At 45.1% G+C, this 16024-nt stretch overlaps 1 protein-coding gene across 1 annotated transcript in view; it reads right to left on the bottom strand.

Moving 5' to 3' along the window:
• The window catches only part of LOC119394046 (facilitated trehalose transporter Tret1), a 72680-nt gene that overhangs the window by 39882 nt on the left and 16774 nt on the right, over positions 1–16024 (bottom strand). The window lies entirely within an intron of this gene.

Genomic DNA, 16024 nt, shown 5'->3' on the forward strand with positions numbered 1-16024 from the left:
TATATTTTTCAGGGACTTGCAACAACAACCGCGGCCCCTTGCCGGACGTTTACAAGGACATGTGTGCTAGGGACTGGTCGACGATGCCACCTGCATAGGAGGCGAAACATTTTTGTTAATAATTGTAGTGTTAAGTCGGAGTAAACCTTTTACCGTCACTTCGAAAGAGGTTTAAAAATATGGCTTCGCTAGTTCACGATATTTCTGGCTCTCAGCCATTTCGCGCCCTGGTGCTTTTTAGCCACCTGTCAAACACGATTAGCTCGGAGCCTCGGACGAAGGAAACTTTAAACTTGGCGTGCTAATGCTACATCGGTACACCAAGAACATGCTATAGCACTGTTCTTGGTGTACGGATGTAGCATTAGCACGCCAAGTTTATATCATATATATCATTTTTGTCACTCGAGCCTCTATAAGCTCGAGTGACAAAAATGATATATATGCCGAAAAAAAGAAAACGGACGTGAACTTAGCAATTCTGTTCAGTTGTCAACATGATTGATTTACGACATCTAGTTTACAAGTAAACTTGAAGTTGCCTTAAAGACCAATTTCTCCGACCTGGGTCTTCTGCAGGGAAGTTAATCCTCTTAGCGACCTCCTCTCCTAAACGATGAGATGAGCCCTATTCTGGAAAGTTGAAAGGTGGAGAGGATATCGTAAAGAAGAAAGTTCGAAAAAATAGAATGCCTTCAACGACGGCCTTTACCGAGTGTTGCTATTGGCTAATTTTTTATAAAAACAGAAGTACTGTAACGGCATTTCTCGTTGGGTCATTCCACGCCAACTGTCCCAGTCGGGGCGCTCGACAAAAATTAATTTCTCTAAAAAAATCAGAGAAAACTACGCACATATAGACATTAGTTCTACAGTATTTTCGCAAAATATTTTGAGCGGCAAAAATCTTTCGGACACGTGAGAGCCATTTGAACTTCTCGAAGTGGTGTGAAAACAGGTACCGAACGAAAGAAAAATTATAAATGGACCGGACACGTTTCATTCGCACATTCTTTTTTGTGTTTTTAGAGCATTTAGCTATTATTATGGGCAGTTTCTTATAGTAGCTTTATGTTTTTCACTCCTTAGCGCGTAGGCAAATTTGAGTAAATTGCAGCATTTTCGGGAATTTTTTTACGTAGACTAAATGCACCAATTATTTTTATAGAACTCTACATAATACGTACTATCTTTTAAATTTCCCTGTGTGGGCACAGGGCTAACTAACTTCAAAAAAATTTTTCTTGACTAAGACAAAAACTACTTCGATTAAACTTTCTGTGCACAAAGTTGTTATGATTCTCAGTCGTATGCGCTTTTCTGCTTATTTTTTCTTGGACCACCATAGGGTGCTACAGACGTCTGAACATAGGCCAATGTAGCGTTTTTTCCAAGTTCAGGATTTTATTTTAGTGCCTGTGCGCCACACACAGGCAAAAAAAAAACAAAAATTTTAAAAGATAGTACGTGTTATGGAGAGTTCTACAAAATAATTGATATATTTAGTGTACAATCGTATTTTGTAAAAAAATCCCGAAAATGCTGCAATTTACTCAATTTTGCCGACGCGCTAAGGAGTGAAAAATATAAAGCTACTATAAGCAACTGTCCTATAATAATATCCCGTTGCTCTAACAACACAAAAAAGCAGGTGTCGAATGAATGCGTGAAACGGTCCATTTATAGCGAATTTTTCTTTCGTACCTGGTTTTCCACCACTTCGAGAAGTTCAAATGGCGCTCACGTGCTCGAAAAATCCTTGCCGCTCAAGATATTTTGGGAAAATGCTGTAGAACTAATATCTGTATGTGCGTAATTTTCTCAGATTTTTTCAGAGAAATTGATTTTTGTCGAGCGCCCCAGCTGGGACAGTTGGCGTGGAATGACCCCCGTTACAGTTACCAAGTTCCTCTAACTTAAAAAGAACTGGTTACCTTTACAAGTTACCGAAAAAAGTAACTAGTTAACGGTAACGCGTTACTAGTAACTAGTTACTGCCCAACACGAGCAAAGTCTCACCCCCCCCCCCCCCCCCACACACACACACACACCGCCCGCTGGCCGAATTAAAAAAAAAAAAGAGAACGTTTCGCAGTATCGGAAATGAAAATGAAGCGATGACGTGCTTTTCACAACGGCTTGCGTTTGGTCCACGGCTTTCCGGTGGTAAAAATGGGAAGTAAAAAGCGCTTTGAACGCAACGCCAGTATATAGCCAGTAGCCCTCGGCCGCCATTCTCGTCAAAAACCTCAATGGCCATATATTGGGCAGACTTGGAGCTCCTCTTCACATCATTAAAAGACGCCCAATTTATTTCAGCGAGCCTTGCAGCACTTACTACAGAGGTTTCTCGTAACCAGTAACGGGGACACTTGCACGCATCAACCTTACAGATCAAATTCTGCGTGCACAAGAGCCTCCTCTACCACTTCCACACCCATCTTCCACTTCCTGCCGTTTTTTGGATTTCCTCTACTGACAAAATCACGTACCACGAAAGCAGGATAGCTGACGCCGAATTGTAGCCTTGGTGCAGTATTTTTCGCTCTCCGCAAGGAACATAAGATAACGTGTGGAAATGGTAACGCCTAAGAAAACGTATTACTTCAGTAACTTCAAACGATCATCCCACGTACAGACAGCGTCGAACGTTTTACCAAGAATCAGAAAACAATGAATTTCTCAGCAATTTGTGGCTGTATTCGGTCGAACTGCACAGTAAGTGTTGTTAGCGAGTGTCACAACTGGAAATCTGAATTCAAGGCTGCCTGCCGAAACAGCTGCTATATTCGGCTTTTTTTTTTTTTTTTTTCGTCTCATGGTCTCAACTTTTGATGCTGCAATACGTCACGCTCGCCATAGGCATACGCCTATACAGGCCCGTAGCCAGGAATTTTTTCCTGGAAGGCGGGGGGGGGGGGGGGGCACTTTCTGAAAGCTATGACTATTTGAGAAAAACGCCTATTTTCAAGATTTATTTTCGATAAAACACCATGTGTCATCAAAATTCGGGGGCGGGGGGGGGGGAGGGGCTGCCCCACCCCCCTGGCTACGGGCCTGCGCCTATATAATGTGCTTGTTAGCGTAGTAGTAGAAACTTTATATTACCTTAGGGTATTAGGGCAAGGTTGCGTATGTCCCCTAGTCCAGGGCCCACACTGGCCTGTGCGGCTCGCTGGGCCTGATCGAGCAGAGCGACTTCGCTATCCCGAACCTTGCTCGCAAGCCAGACATCTCACTGCCTCTCAAATGAGTTGCTCCCTAATGAGGTCCAGTCAATTTCGGGTAGCCTGAGTCAGGGGCGTAGCCAAGGGGGGAGGGGTTCAACCCCCCCCCCCCTCGAAAATTTGCAAATTTGCTTGCGTATATATGTACACGCACACATACAAATGCACGCACGTAGATTAAGTATGAATGAAGCCCCCCCCCCCCACCCCCCGAAAAACATTTCTGGCTACGCCCCTGGGCCGAGTCTACACGTCCACGTTATGTGGGCCCGCACCCAACGCCACGGACATGTGTCCGAGTATTGCGTTGGATGGATCTTATTGTGTGTTATTCTAAATGTGTACGTAAGGCGCATAGCAAGATAGGTGCTAGTCTCTAAAAGAGCGATGTTGCTTAGACTTTTTTTTTTTCTGTAGAACACACCATAACGTAAGCAAAACGCCCGTGGTACAAGCTGTTCCCTTTACGAAAAGCTTGGTGCACGGAACTCTTTCGTGCATGTGATCTATCCTCGCCCGTCGTCGCCTTTTGGTTATCAACGAAAAGTGGTAGGTATACTGCATTTCACTAGCGTAGCCAGGGGGTTTCAATCCCCCCCCCCCCCCCACCCGAAAAAATAAAGTTTCTGGATCCGCTACTGCTGCATCTAAAAATACAACCACAATGAAATACTGAATGCGTAAACTTCCAAGAAAAGACGGGGAGAGGCTCTCGACTGCTGCTGAGAATCAAATGAAAAAGAGTGCCGATTATGAGATTCCTGCCTTAAGTTTGTTCTGCACTGAAGGTCAGTGTACCTTTAAGTTATTCGTTACAGGTACATGTTACCGTGATGTGTTTGTATGTGTACGTGTACGAAATGTAAATATTCAAGGCATAGGCGTGCGCAGGGCTGCCCATCAGGGGGGCAAAGGCTCATGTATGGGGCAGATTTTGCGCCCCCCCCCTCCTCTTAGGTGACTAGAAGGGTCAATGTACGGGGCAGATTTTGCGCCCCCTCCCTCTTAGGTGATTAGGGGGGGGCGCCACCCCTGACCCCCCCCTGTGATTCAAGGGAGGGGGGGTTGATGACCGCACAGGTTGGTTCTCGCCGTCGAGTCCTCCCATATGAGGCTGATCATTATCAGCATCATATGCTGGGAGGACATCATCGCCGTCGAGTCCTCCCAGACGATGATAATCATTATCATCATATTCCATGATGATTATGATTAAGATGACTATGACCGCACCGGATGGCTTTCACCTTCGAGTCCTCCCAGAGGATGATTATCAACATCGGTGATGATGATGATGATCTTTGGTGTCATTCGTGTTGACGACGAGGACTACGCCGACGGTCACTTTATCTTCGTAATTTTTTTTCTACTATAGTGATATGGAGGTAAACATTAATGTAATTATCATCCGTAGGCTACAATAATCCTTCTTGGCCAATACCCCAGAGTGGGCATGTGCCAACATTGGTAGGCTACAAACAAACAAACAAACAAACAAACAAACACTTTTCCCGTTCGATGAGAGCCCACCTTAATACATCTCAACCATATCCATTAGACACTCGTAAAAAAGGTACAAAAGCTTGGAGGACACTTGAGCTAGCTTCGCCATCGGGTCCCGTGCGCATTACCTTCTCAAGTGCTAGCCTGACTTCGGTTCTCGGTGCATGCCTCAACCATGCCGCAAGGAAACGAACCCCTGAAGGGGAACCCTGCCAACGCCTATGATGCTTACTGCAAGTACAGTTACGCAGTGCGCACTACGCCATTATTCTTCCTTGTGCGACTCAGCGATGGTCCCACTACGTGTCCGTAAGGCAACACGCGAACACACGCAGCTGCTCACTTTGTTGATGCTTTTGCTCATGATGATGATCAAATATTTCCGAGCGCTTTGTAATGGGTGGGCCTTTAAAACACCGACTCATAGCGCAATTCACATGCTTTGACGCCTGACGCGATTCTACGCTTTTGCTACGCAATATTACATGCGTTGACTCCTCCTACAAGATGCCATTCATATTTTTTTTTTTTTGCAGCAGTTTGAAGCAATGGCGTGGTTTTGTGATAGATCAACTGCTTACCACTCAGAAGACCTGCGTGGCAAGCAGGTGTTCCCAGAAGACCTGGGTTCGATTCTCACTCAAAACCAAGTTTTTTTATTATTTATATTATTTGCATCTTTCTCGATTTTTCGCTCACATCAAACGACGCCACCGCCGACACCAGAATTCCTGCGAAACGAGCTCTGTAGCGCTGTTAAACGTGCACTTGCAGTCATGTAGCGCATCGTAGCGGTTTCCTGTAAAAGGTGCCGGCGCACTTCGTAGCATTACGGGTTGCATGAACGCAGTCTCCGCGCCGGATCCTTCCATGACGCCAGGGCCTTTCACTAAGGTCGCAAACGCGGGTGCACAGAAGGTAAATCTGCAGAGCAAAGTCGGGAGTATGGGAGCCGGCAGAGGGGTGCAAAAGGGGCACTAGCCTCCCTTCCCCAAGCCGCACCAGCACTTGCCCCCACCCAAGGAACACCAGCTCTCCCCCCATCCCCTCAAGGAACATGCTTACCACGATGCAACACGGGTTTGCACCCCCCAAGACAAAAACAAAATCAAAGAAAACGGAAAAGCCAAACTACATAGAGATGCCAAATGCGGTGCCAACAACACAGGTTGGGCGACGTACCGTTAAGATGAGGAACAAAAATTTATACAAAACCTATATAGGTGTGCTATAGTCATCCTTGGGACTCGAGTCATTGTCGTTTCGTCGGAGGATTGCAAGGCTGTCCTTGTTCCATTAGCAACAACTTCACAGTAAACTTCTTAACCCGCCAAGCTGTACATCTCGCCGCCTTTTCAACTCTTGCAGCATCCAGCGTTTGCACGGTTCAACGTCTTCTTTCAATCAATCTCTTTTGACAACAGCCATTGCAGAATAGAACATTTTGCCAGACAGTATTGTCATTGAGCGTAACTCTATTGTGTTTAAGCAGTTGCTCAATGATCAGCTCACGCTGTAAAATTCATTTACATTTTTTCTTTTCGCCTTTTTATGCCTCGTTCAAATTACCTTTTTGTTGTACTTCTAAATAAGTTTGCGTTTCTCTGAGATATACGTTTCAATACTGTGATCCGATGTGTTTCATTTTGCGCTCCCTATGTAACCCCCCCCCACCCTATGTGATACCCCGAGAGGGGCCTTTAAGGAAAAATAAATGATGATGATGATGATAAGCGTAACCATATGCGTGTGCAGTGCTGAGTGACGTGTAGCATCACGTATGATGTGACGTCACATGTACAACTTCGGTGTTTAAATTCCAAATGCATTGGAATCTTTTGGAACTGATCGACTGAGCCGCAATAACCCCTCTTTTTTTTTTTATTGCGATAGCAATTATATGGACAGTCTCGGCTCGATTTTGCCGTCGCCGTCGCCGCCGTCATGCACCGTATATGTATAAGTATGTATATATATATATATAAAGGCCCCAAAGAAAAATAACTCAGAAAAATGCTTCGAAGCGCGGAATCGAACCAGTGACTTCTTGCTCCTCAGCGAGCGGCGCTATCCACTACGCCACGAAACGCAGATCCTCCACGTAGCTAACGGCGAGCGTTATATACACACCATTTAGCGCTGGACGGACTCGGAGACAGAAGGCGATAATAAGCGTTTCTTCATTACCAGCGAGGTGGCGCTAGGAGCTCGACGGGCGTAGAGTGCCTCGATGCGCGCGCCCCCGCTTAGAGTGGTGTCAGCTTTTGAAAGGGCAGATGCCGCCTCCTCGGCCTTGGCGGCAGCGTGGCCGCCATTTTGAATCCCCCGCCCGGTCACTTGTGCGTGGCGCGCGTGCTGTTTTTTGTCGGTGCTCGTTTCCCTCCAGTTTTATGCGCTCGCTACCGTCACCATGGCCTGGTGTTGCGTGCCGCAGTGCACCAATCATTCCAGAAACGCTGGGAGCTGTATCGTTTTAGAAGATACGAGGTTTCATTGGACAGTAAAAATCAAACGTGACAAGCGGCATCCGAAGAACAGATTATGCACTTGCAGCGTACGTTTCCGGCCGGTATTTCGAATGCACATGCAAGAATAATTCTGCCGGTGTTAACCTTGCGTAATAAATGGACACACTGATATCAGCTACATGCTCAAAATGCTTTGGTTTACGTGTGCATGAATCCTGCATTTTACTTCGCAAACATTCTTTACTGCGCTTGGTTGCTCCTGTATGTGCCTTTGATTTTTGCTTTCGCTATTTTTGTGATTTGCAATGTATCATGGAATATATTATGCGTGTTTGTCTGCAGATCAGATCCTTCTTTTTTCTAATAATAATTATTTGTCAGAATTTACGTCCCAAAAACCCCGATATGATTATGAGAGGCACCGTATATAGTGGAAGGCTCCCGAAATTTTGGCCATCTATTGTTCTTTAACGTACACATAAATCTAAATACGCGGGCCTCTGTCATTTCACCTCCATCGAAATGGGGCCACTGCGGCAAGGATTGCATCCCGCAACCTTCGGGCAACCAGTCAAGCACCATAACTAAAACCACGGCGGGTTCTTGTTTTTTATATTCCTTTCCGTGTTTCAAGTACGCCTTCTGTGCTGGTCTGATGCCCATGTATGTATGTGTGCAGTTAAATGTTTTTTGTCCTTCCCTGTTTCTGTGTTTCAAGGATACATTTTAGTCCTGTCCTAAATAATTACGCAGTTCCTGTTTTTTTAATCAATTACGATCATTGTGAATCGACTAGTGGCAGTTGTGTTTTATTATGTAATCTGCGTTTTATTTGTGTAATTGCTTCTGTCAGCGCAGCGTTAATGCGCACAAATAAATGGCGTGTACACAGGATAATAACGCGCGCGCGCGCGCGCGCGCACACACACACACACACACACACACCACACACACACACACACACACACACACACACACACACACACACACACACACACACACACACACACACACTGAGTATCTTATTTCTTTGAGCAAGCATAATTTATTTATTAATGTAAGCCCCGAAGGCTCATACAGGAATGCTCATTCAAACAGTTCTCGCGAAGCGTCTATGCAAAGAAGACGCATGAAAACAACAAGAAGACGGGGAAGCATTGTTTAAGGTAGACACGTTATGTCAGTTAAAAAATACAAGAAACAAAGTCAAGTTGTACAATGAGTACGTCATGGAAAACCAGTTAATGAAATAAAAACTCACAGGCTCCTTATGCGTTCGCTTAAGACGGCTCGAAAGCGAAAGCCATCTTCTCCGTTTTTTAGCGCGGTTTAACATTGCCTCCAAGATCGGAGGCACCTCACCTGGTTTTGCACTGCCTTCGTGATCTGCACACTTTTGACCAATCTACGATGTTATGCGATAACGGCATCATATGATGTCACGCAAAATTTGTGATGCCATGATGACATCATATGGTGACGTCATCACGTGACGATGATTTTTTGCATCCCTCGTCCCCAACGTCGTGGTACGGTGACGCCGTAGACGCGGGACGCCGACGGTCAAATTTCGCGTTTGATGAGGCATTTAAGGCTTTCGCCTTAAAAAAGACGTCCGCCACGGTGGTATAGTGGTGACGGAGCTCGGTTGCTGACCCGAAATTCACGGGTTCGATCCCGGCCGCGGCGGGTCGCATTTAGGTCGAGGCGAAATGCTAGAGACCCGTGTACCGTGCGATATCAGTGCAGGTACCAGATGGTCAAAATTCATGGAGCCCTCCACTATGGCGTGCCTCATAATCATATCATGGTTCTGGCAAGTAAAACCCTAGATATTATTAAAAGAGACAAATAAACGACGCCGTGCATCTGCCGCACAAAGTGTAAAACAGTATTGGAAACACTCAATAATTTGGGCATGCGAGAAAACCTGCAGATACAGAAAAAGAAACTGTAGATACAAAAAGAAGGAAAAACGCACTGATACTGCGCGCATGCAAAGTTTTACGGCATACTACTCAACAACGTATTAATCGTTTGGATAAGGACTCAAGGTGCAACTCGAGTGCCGATACAGTAGCGGCTACAGATTGTGAGCAAGAAATGTCAGCAATAATAATGCTAAAGAAGCTTTCGTTTCATTTTAGCAGGATACTCGCACCATACTGCCCGTCGGCCCTTTATTCTGTGTACAATATGTATGATGCCATTTATAATAAACGAGTAAATTGTTTGAAAACTTAGCAATATGAGCCATCTTAATCGCGCTTAGGTAGCTTCGCAACACTAAAGTGTGTGTTCAGATACATATACTGCTGCTGCTGACATGTATACACATACTTTAAACGATTGTTTGTGTATTTGGAATGCAGAGCTAACGAGAAAATTAAGTAAGGCTTTAGACTTTATCGTTTCCGGCGTAAGGAAGAGAATTGGTTTTCAACATAACAGTCTACGTGTACCTCTAGCGCATAACACATGCACCGGCCGTCAGCTTACATGAATTACATGCTTCCTTAATAAACATTTAGGCAACAACAGCAATAAAAGCTGCCCAAGCTTCAAAAAAGAAAAGAAAAAGAGAAAGCTCACTGGCGTGCACCTATTTCCGGACGTACCCGCGCACCGCAAGCGCTTTGTGTAGCGCGTTTCGCATGCAGCCGAGCTGCGGCGGGATTCGCAATGGCGGCCGTCGTAGCAGACGACGCGCCTGTCCTCACCCTCAGCGGAGCGCGCGGGCATCAAGGCACCCTAGACGGGCGCATTTAAAAGTCGTCGGCGAGCTCGCTCGCTTCTTCTTATATTTGCGCATGGGAGAAGCTTGCCCTTCCGCTGTCTGCTCGCGCGGTTTTCTCGTGGCGCGGGGTAGAGGAATGTTTCACGCTTTCACCGTGATGTCCGCGCTCATGTTACGGCGCGTACGAATGTCACTCGAGCTCAGGGACGCCGCTAAACGAACAAACAGAAGATGAGCGCGAACTATCAAGTGTCACAGCTCGACACTTGAAGCACGCTAGTTTCCTTCGCTCCTTCGGCCGCCTTTGCAACAGAAGCGCTGTTCAAGCTGAGAGTATCCATTGGCGAGCCTCACTTCGTATAGCATTAGTTCCTTGCTATCGCATTCATTGCTTCGCCCTTGCGGCGAAACTGCGACTTTTTTTTTTTTTTTAAACCACGTACAACTGCTTTTTTAAAATTTTATACCAATCTAGTGACTACATGCGTTATGTACCACCCCCAAATTTGAAGTTGGCCCGTACCAATATTTTTTACTAGGCCTACCCCAAATATAGGCTATATTTACAGATAACAAATATAGGCTATATTTACAGATAACAAAAAAGCGGGGCGTATAGATTGCTGGGTGGCAATGATGTCTTTATCTGCAATGTATGAAATGGTTGCTACTAGTACTACGTCGCTTGCATATGCTAGCCAGAGAAAAAGTGGTTATTCATTAAAGTGAATCAAGTGGATCACGAGTGATTCAAATGAATTAAGGGTGCATCGCAGAGCATAAGCTTTGATTGGCTGCGATCTCTTAAGCGTTTGCACAATGGACTTGGTGACTTTCTGGGACAAAGGTTTCAAACACACGGCATGCGGCCCGCACATGGCTGCGTTTGTCCCATATTTTTCGTGAGGTACCCATGCAGTCAATATATGTGCTCAAATATAACCGTGCTACCAAATTTTCTATATTTAAGAATTGGCGCCCAGATTTTAATCATTCCAGAGATAGGCATAGATGTTTCTCGAGTCCCCAGGCCTAATCCCCTTCAGAAATGACCCATACATCAGATTGGGAAGGGCCGCTTCCTCCCAAATGACAACGTTAGCTAACGTTTTGGCAGAACAGACAGCAAGTGGCACCCTGTTGCAGGGTTTTTGCTTCGAGCCAAGTGTTACAAGGTGGATCTATGTCTTTGCGTAAACTGAGCAGTGAGCATATCCTGGGCATACCAGGCAGCCAAGTACAAGGACATGTAAAGGGTATCTCATGGTCCGACGTAACATGGGCACTCACGTTAGAGCAGAGATGTCCATTTCATCGCCAAGAAGTCAAACCTGCAATATTTCTAAGCAAACGTTTCTCAGACAGCAGAAAGGAGTTTCAGAAAGGCTACCACAGCAAAATATAAAAGAGATAAGAAATGCATGTATGGTGCAGCAAAATTTATTTAAAGCAGGTACATGTAACAACACAACACCGTTCTACACTTTGATTGGTCCTGTTTTTGCAGTCACGACGACTTTCGTCAACCTCCACTTTCTGCGATGACTTTCTTTGCTGCTATTATGCACAAGTTGTAGAGCAATCACTAGGAAATTACTAAAGGCCTCTTCTCAAACACTTTGGACACCTTCTTTGCATAGCATTTGGACAACTTTGCTACACAGCCACACGTGTGAGGTATGTCATGAACGCATAAATAGGGGAATGAAAAGGGCAAAGTAACACAGTGCAAAACAGTAAACTCTAGGTTTTCACACTGGCTGCTTTCACAACTAAAGCGGGAATGTTGGTACAGCGTGCTCTCAGTAAGCTATTGACCCTGTCACACGTAAATAATCCAAAGCGTCAAACGTGCTATAAACTTAGTAAATATTGAATACTGAAAAGTAACTCTATAGTAATATGCAGCATTCTCCACGTCAACAGGGCAGCATTCATTTAATGAGGCTACCCTCACAATTTGGAGGATTAAAAGAATAAATATTTCTAGTTCTGAAAGACCAAACCATAATGAACACTATAAAATGGCATATTTCTGATATAATATAATCTCCTCAAAATATTTAAAGTGTTAAAAAACTGATGATTATCCAGAAGTTAAAAGGAGGAAACTTCCTCAAGAATGTCACGAAAATTCTGTAAGGCAATGCAGGAGCCACTGAGATGCAATTACGCGCTGATGTGGCCACACATTGCGTGCACTGTAAAAATCACCAAGCCTTTATATCTTTCTCTGTAGTTTGCATGCATGCTGATTAGCCTTGGTAAGGAATTTTCTTGGGCTGTGTTGAACACCAAACCCATTCCAAAGCAACTAACACATGTTTCGCAATGACAGGCACCACATTTCAATAAAATAATTCTTTAGCTATATGGTTGACACAATAATCGCACATATGTCACAGCCCTGAGTCAATGACTGTTCACAAGTAGTTTTGTATATCGCACTAAATTTTAACAAAAACAACCAGGAAAGGAATTCTTCACACACACGTAAATCATTACATATGGCCTGTTGAGATACTACTCAACAGACGCTTGTGGAAACAAGACATTCATGTCTGAAAAAAACAAAACAAGATAGGGAATAAAAGACTAAGCTAGTTAGCTTTCTAGGCTAACAATGTGGTGCCTCAGTCAGGCTTCTCCACATATACAAATTACGCGACCTACTATGTTTAAACATTGTGGTTTGCATTGCACTGCAAAAACAGCTTAGCATGCTGACAGCCCACAAAACCTTGTGCTAAGGCATGCGTGTATAGTGAACTTTTCCCAGAGTGGTAACAACTGCCGTAAACCATAGCAATCAACTCAACATGATCACTATGACATTAATGCGATATTTCATCTTAATATGCTCCTAAATCAGAGCACTTGTATGCAAAACGTGCTGTTACATACCGTTGAACCCCACAATAATGAAATCCCTCAACAATGAAATATTTTCTTGTCCCCGGCAAACATCCATAGGATTAAATGCATTTCATATTTCTCAACAACGAAACGTTGCTGGACTGCAATCCCACAATACCGAAAATTGACGCAATGTTTCCTGCACGTAATACACTCGCGTAAGGTCAGCCACGGCCGGTCTGGAGGCGCGCTCGCTCCCTTCTTTACGGCCTGAGCAGCCGCCGGGAGTACAATGGAACTTTTTCTATACACTCACGACGGCGCGCTCCGCGTGAGGGCGTTGCGAGCCAACCCTACAACGCGCGTTGCGCCGCTTGCGCTTCGTATTGTAAACCAGCTGTCCCCGGCCAATTTCTCGTGCTAATAACTTGTTCTGGTAGTAGGAATCGGCGAAGGAAGTACAAGTGCGTGTGGGGACAGCAGGGCTGTGCGAAGGAATTTTTTTCAGGGGGTTTCTGTGTGTAGAACGGCAAACTTCGGCAACTGGTGGCACAGCAAGCGGCGGCATGTTCAGCGTTTCTTTCAAAGATGAAATGCTTTGAAATTGCGATTATGATGATAAGACGAATCGTGCTGCTTTGTTCTGAACGGCTTCCAGTAGATTAGTTAGGGTTATCCGGTGGGGATGTCAAATAATTGATGCATGCAGTTACTTCATGAAGCCTGGAATCGTCGACCGGTCGCGTCATTCGGGAAAGTGCTTGCTGCCGTACGCATCGCACTTGGATATAAGTGTCGCAGTGAGTTTCCCCGACGTATTTTTCGTGTTCATGCCTGCCTGCTTTTGCGAAGTGACCTTCGTGTGTGCTTGTTCTGGTGCAGCGTTCGCACAGTGCACACATGGTGTACTGTTGTGTGCCATTTTGCAAGTCGCGGTCTGGAAAGACTGCCGGCGTGTCATTCCACCAATTCCCTGCTGATGAGGAACAATGTATTATGTTGTTGTTATTATTCCTGATACTGGTATTGAGACTGAGCTACTTGCGGAAAACTGTGGCCGTCCCCATTATGCAGCGACTTTCACCTTTTTGAAGTATTTATTTCAATAAATACTTATGATGATGCCTGAATTACGATGCCTGCTACAAAAAATGTGCAACTTTGTTATTTTCAAGTAGAGCGACAGCCGGCATGTGCATTTCAAATAACGTTTCCGAAACCATTTTTTCCCAAAGAATAGGTTTTGCGTCATTTCTTACGTCGGTCGGTGACAGATCATGTGGCCGAGCGTTCTGAGTGCGACGCATAATTGCGTGCACATGCGCGCCAAATGCAATATTCATCTTTTTACTTATTCTCGAAGTTATAGAAAACTAAAAAAGAGGCTGTGTTATAACCGCGTCAATGCTCTGCCGAGCAACAGAAGCGGGCGTATGAGTGGCCTGCGCGACCCCTTTTGAAAAGCGGGATTAACCAGTCATCATATATACTTGCTACCACTGTTTCTATTGCATTGGTACCGGCATACCATGTAGAGTAACTTCAGAAAGGGCCACGGTAAGTCTGAAGCCAAGCACTCCCTGCACGCGCTAGCCTCCGCAACGGCCAGTAGCGGGTTGGCTCAGAGCGCCCCCACGAAGTTGCGGCCATAGGTAGAAACAGCCCCCCGTGCGCAGGCCGTCAAGGAAGGAGCAAGCGCGCGTCTCCAGACCGGCCGTGGGTCAGCAGACAGCAAAATGCGCTCTAATTTCTCTGCTGTACATTGAAATGGGGAAAAAAGACTAACCACATTACGCTTGCGTGAGCAACGCCTTCGTTTCCAAAACCGTCATGCTGCCAGAAGTAATTGCCCATGCCGCATGTCGTCATGGTCGCCGCTGTTTTTTTAATTTTATACTTTCTTTCATGTCCTGTCGGATCGGCATTGGCTTATATGACTACGCTTTGTGTACCTACAGCGATGCATCGTGTACAGTGCGGAGTTTGCGTTGTGCTGCTTTCGCGAAGTGTCGTGTGTTGCAGTTTGAACCGCATGGTGTGCAGCTACTGCAGCAAACACAAAGTGATTGCCAGTTTACTTCAGCCAAGCTGAGATGCCTCAACCAACCAAGAAGTGAAAGTTCTCGACTCTTCATGAGAAGATTGATGTCGCCCAAGTGTACGGAACAGTGGGCGCAAGACCAATGACACCGAGGACCAGGGCGCAAACCACGCGGAGAAGCCTCCCAACCCACGAAATGTGTTGGACGCGTTCAACATGATTCGGACGTTCTTAGCAACACACAATGACGATGCTGCAATGGGCCACTTGCTGAGCAGCGAAGAAAGATGTATGCGTTTGCTGCATGGCAAAGGCCAACAAGCCAAGTTAACAGACTTCTAGCAATAAACTTTTGTTTTTCAGGTCATCTCCTTACTTGTATTGCGTTATTTCACGATATCGAAATTCTCGCAGTAACAAAATTTTTCTGTTTCCCTGGCAATTTCGTTATTGCAGAGTTCGACTGTATTTCATTACGTGTCACAAGAGCAAAAATCATTAGCTTGTGACTTACTAGATGTAAGACTAATTGCCTTTCATGTTGCCAAGAATCTGACACAAGGCAAGGAACCACTGGGTAAAAATGATGCAGGCTCTAAGCTCACATCAGCAATAAAAAAAATAATAATAAAAAAAGCCACCTTTAGCAAGCAGCTTTATCAGTGATTACAAATGATTAAATGTTAAAGTAAAGCACTGATTTACAGAAGTCAATGCGACTAGACCATTATTTCATCAATCAAAGGCAGTTGACCCAAGCCAACACTATAGTTAACATTTGTGTCAACGAAGCAGCTCGTCCTATACAGTAGAGCCTAGTTAAAACATGCAATATTAAGATTCTGGCAGTGTACAGTTCTATAAAAAGAAAGCAACGCATCACAAGCAGCACCATACTGCTCTTGCAAAACATGGCATTTTGAACACTACAGGTTTCCAGCGGCTCATTAATTAACGGCCGGGCTATATAGAAGATACGACGCACGTAGCGTCCCTCTTCGCGTTCCACGACGCGAGGTCGGTAGCATGCCCAATGAACGCCAACGGAACGCGATCGTGCAAGTGCTCCGGCTTCGCATCGCCTCATGGTCCCCTTTAGTGGGAGATGGTGTAATTCTTTTCTTTTTTTAAATCTTTCTCCACGTATTTCAGAAGGATTGTTAAGTTCGACGAGACATTTTGTTTTTCATTC

This window comes from Rhipicephalus sanguineus, chromosome 5 (genome assembly GCF_013339695.2).
Source record: "Rhipicephalus sanguineus isolate Rsan-2018 chromosome 5, BIME_Rsan_1.4, whole genome shotgun sequence".
Lineage (NCBI taxonomy): Eukaryota > Metazoa > Arthropoda > Arachnida > Ixodida > Ixodidae > Rhipicephalus > Rhipicephalus sanguineus.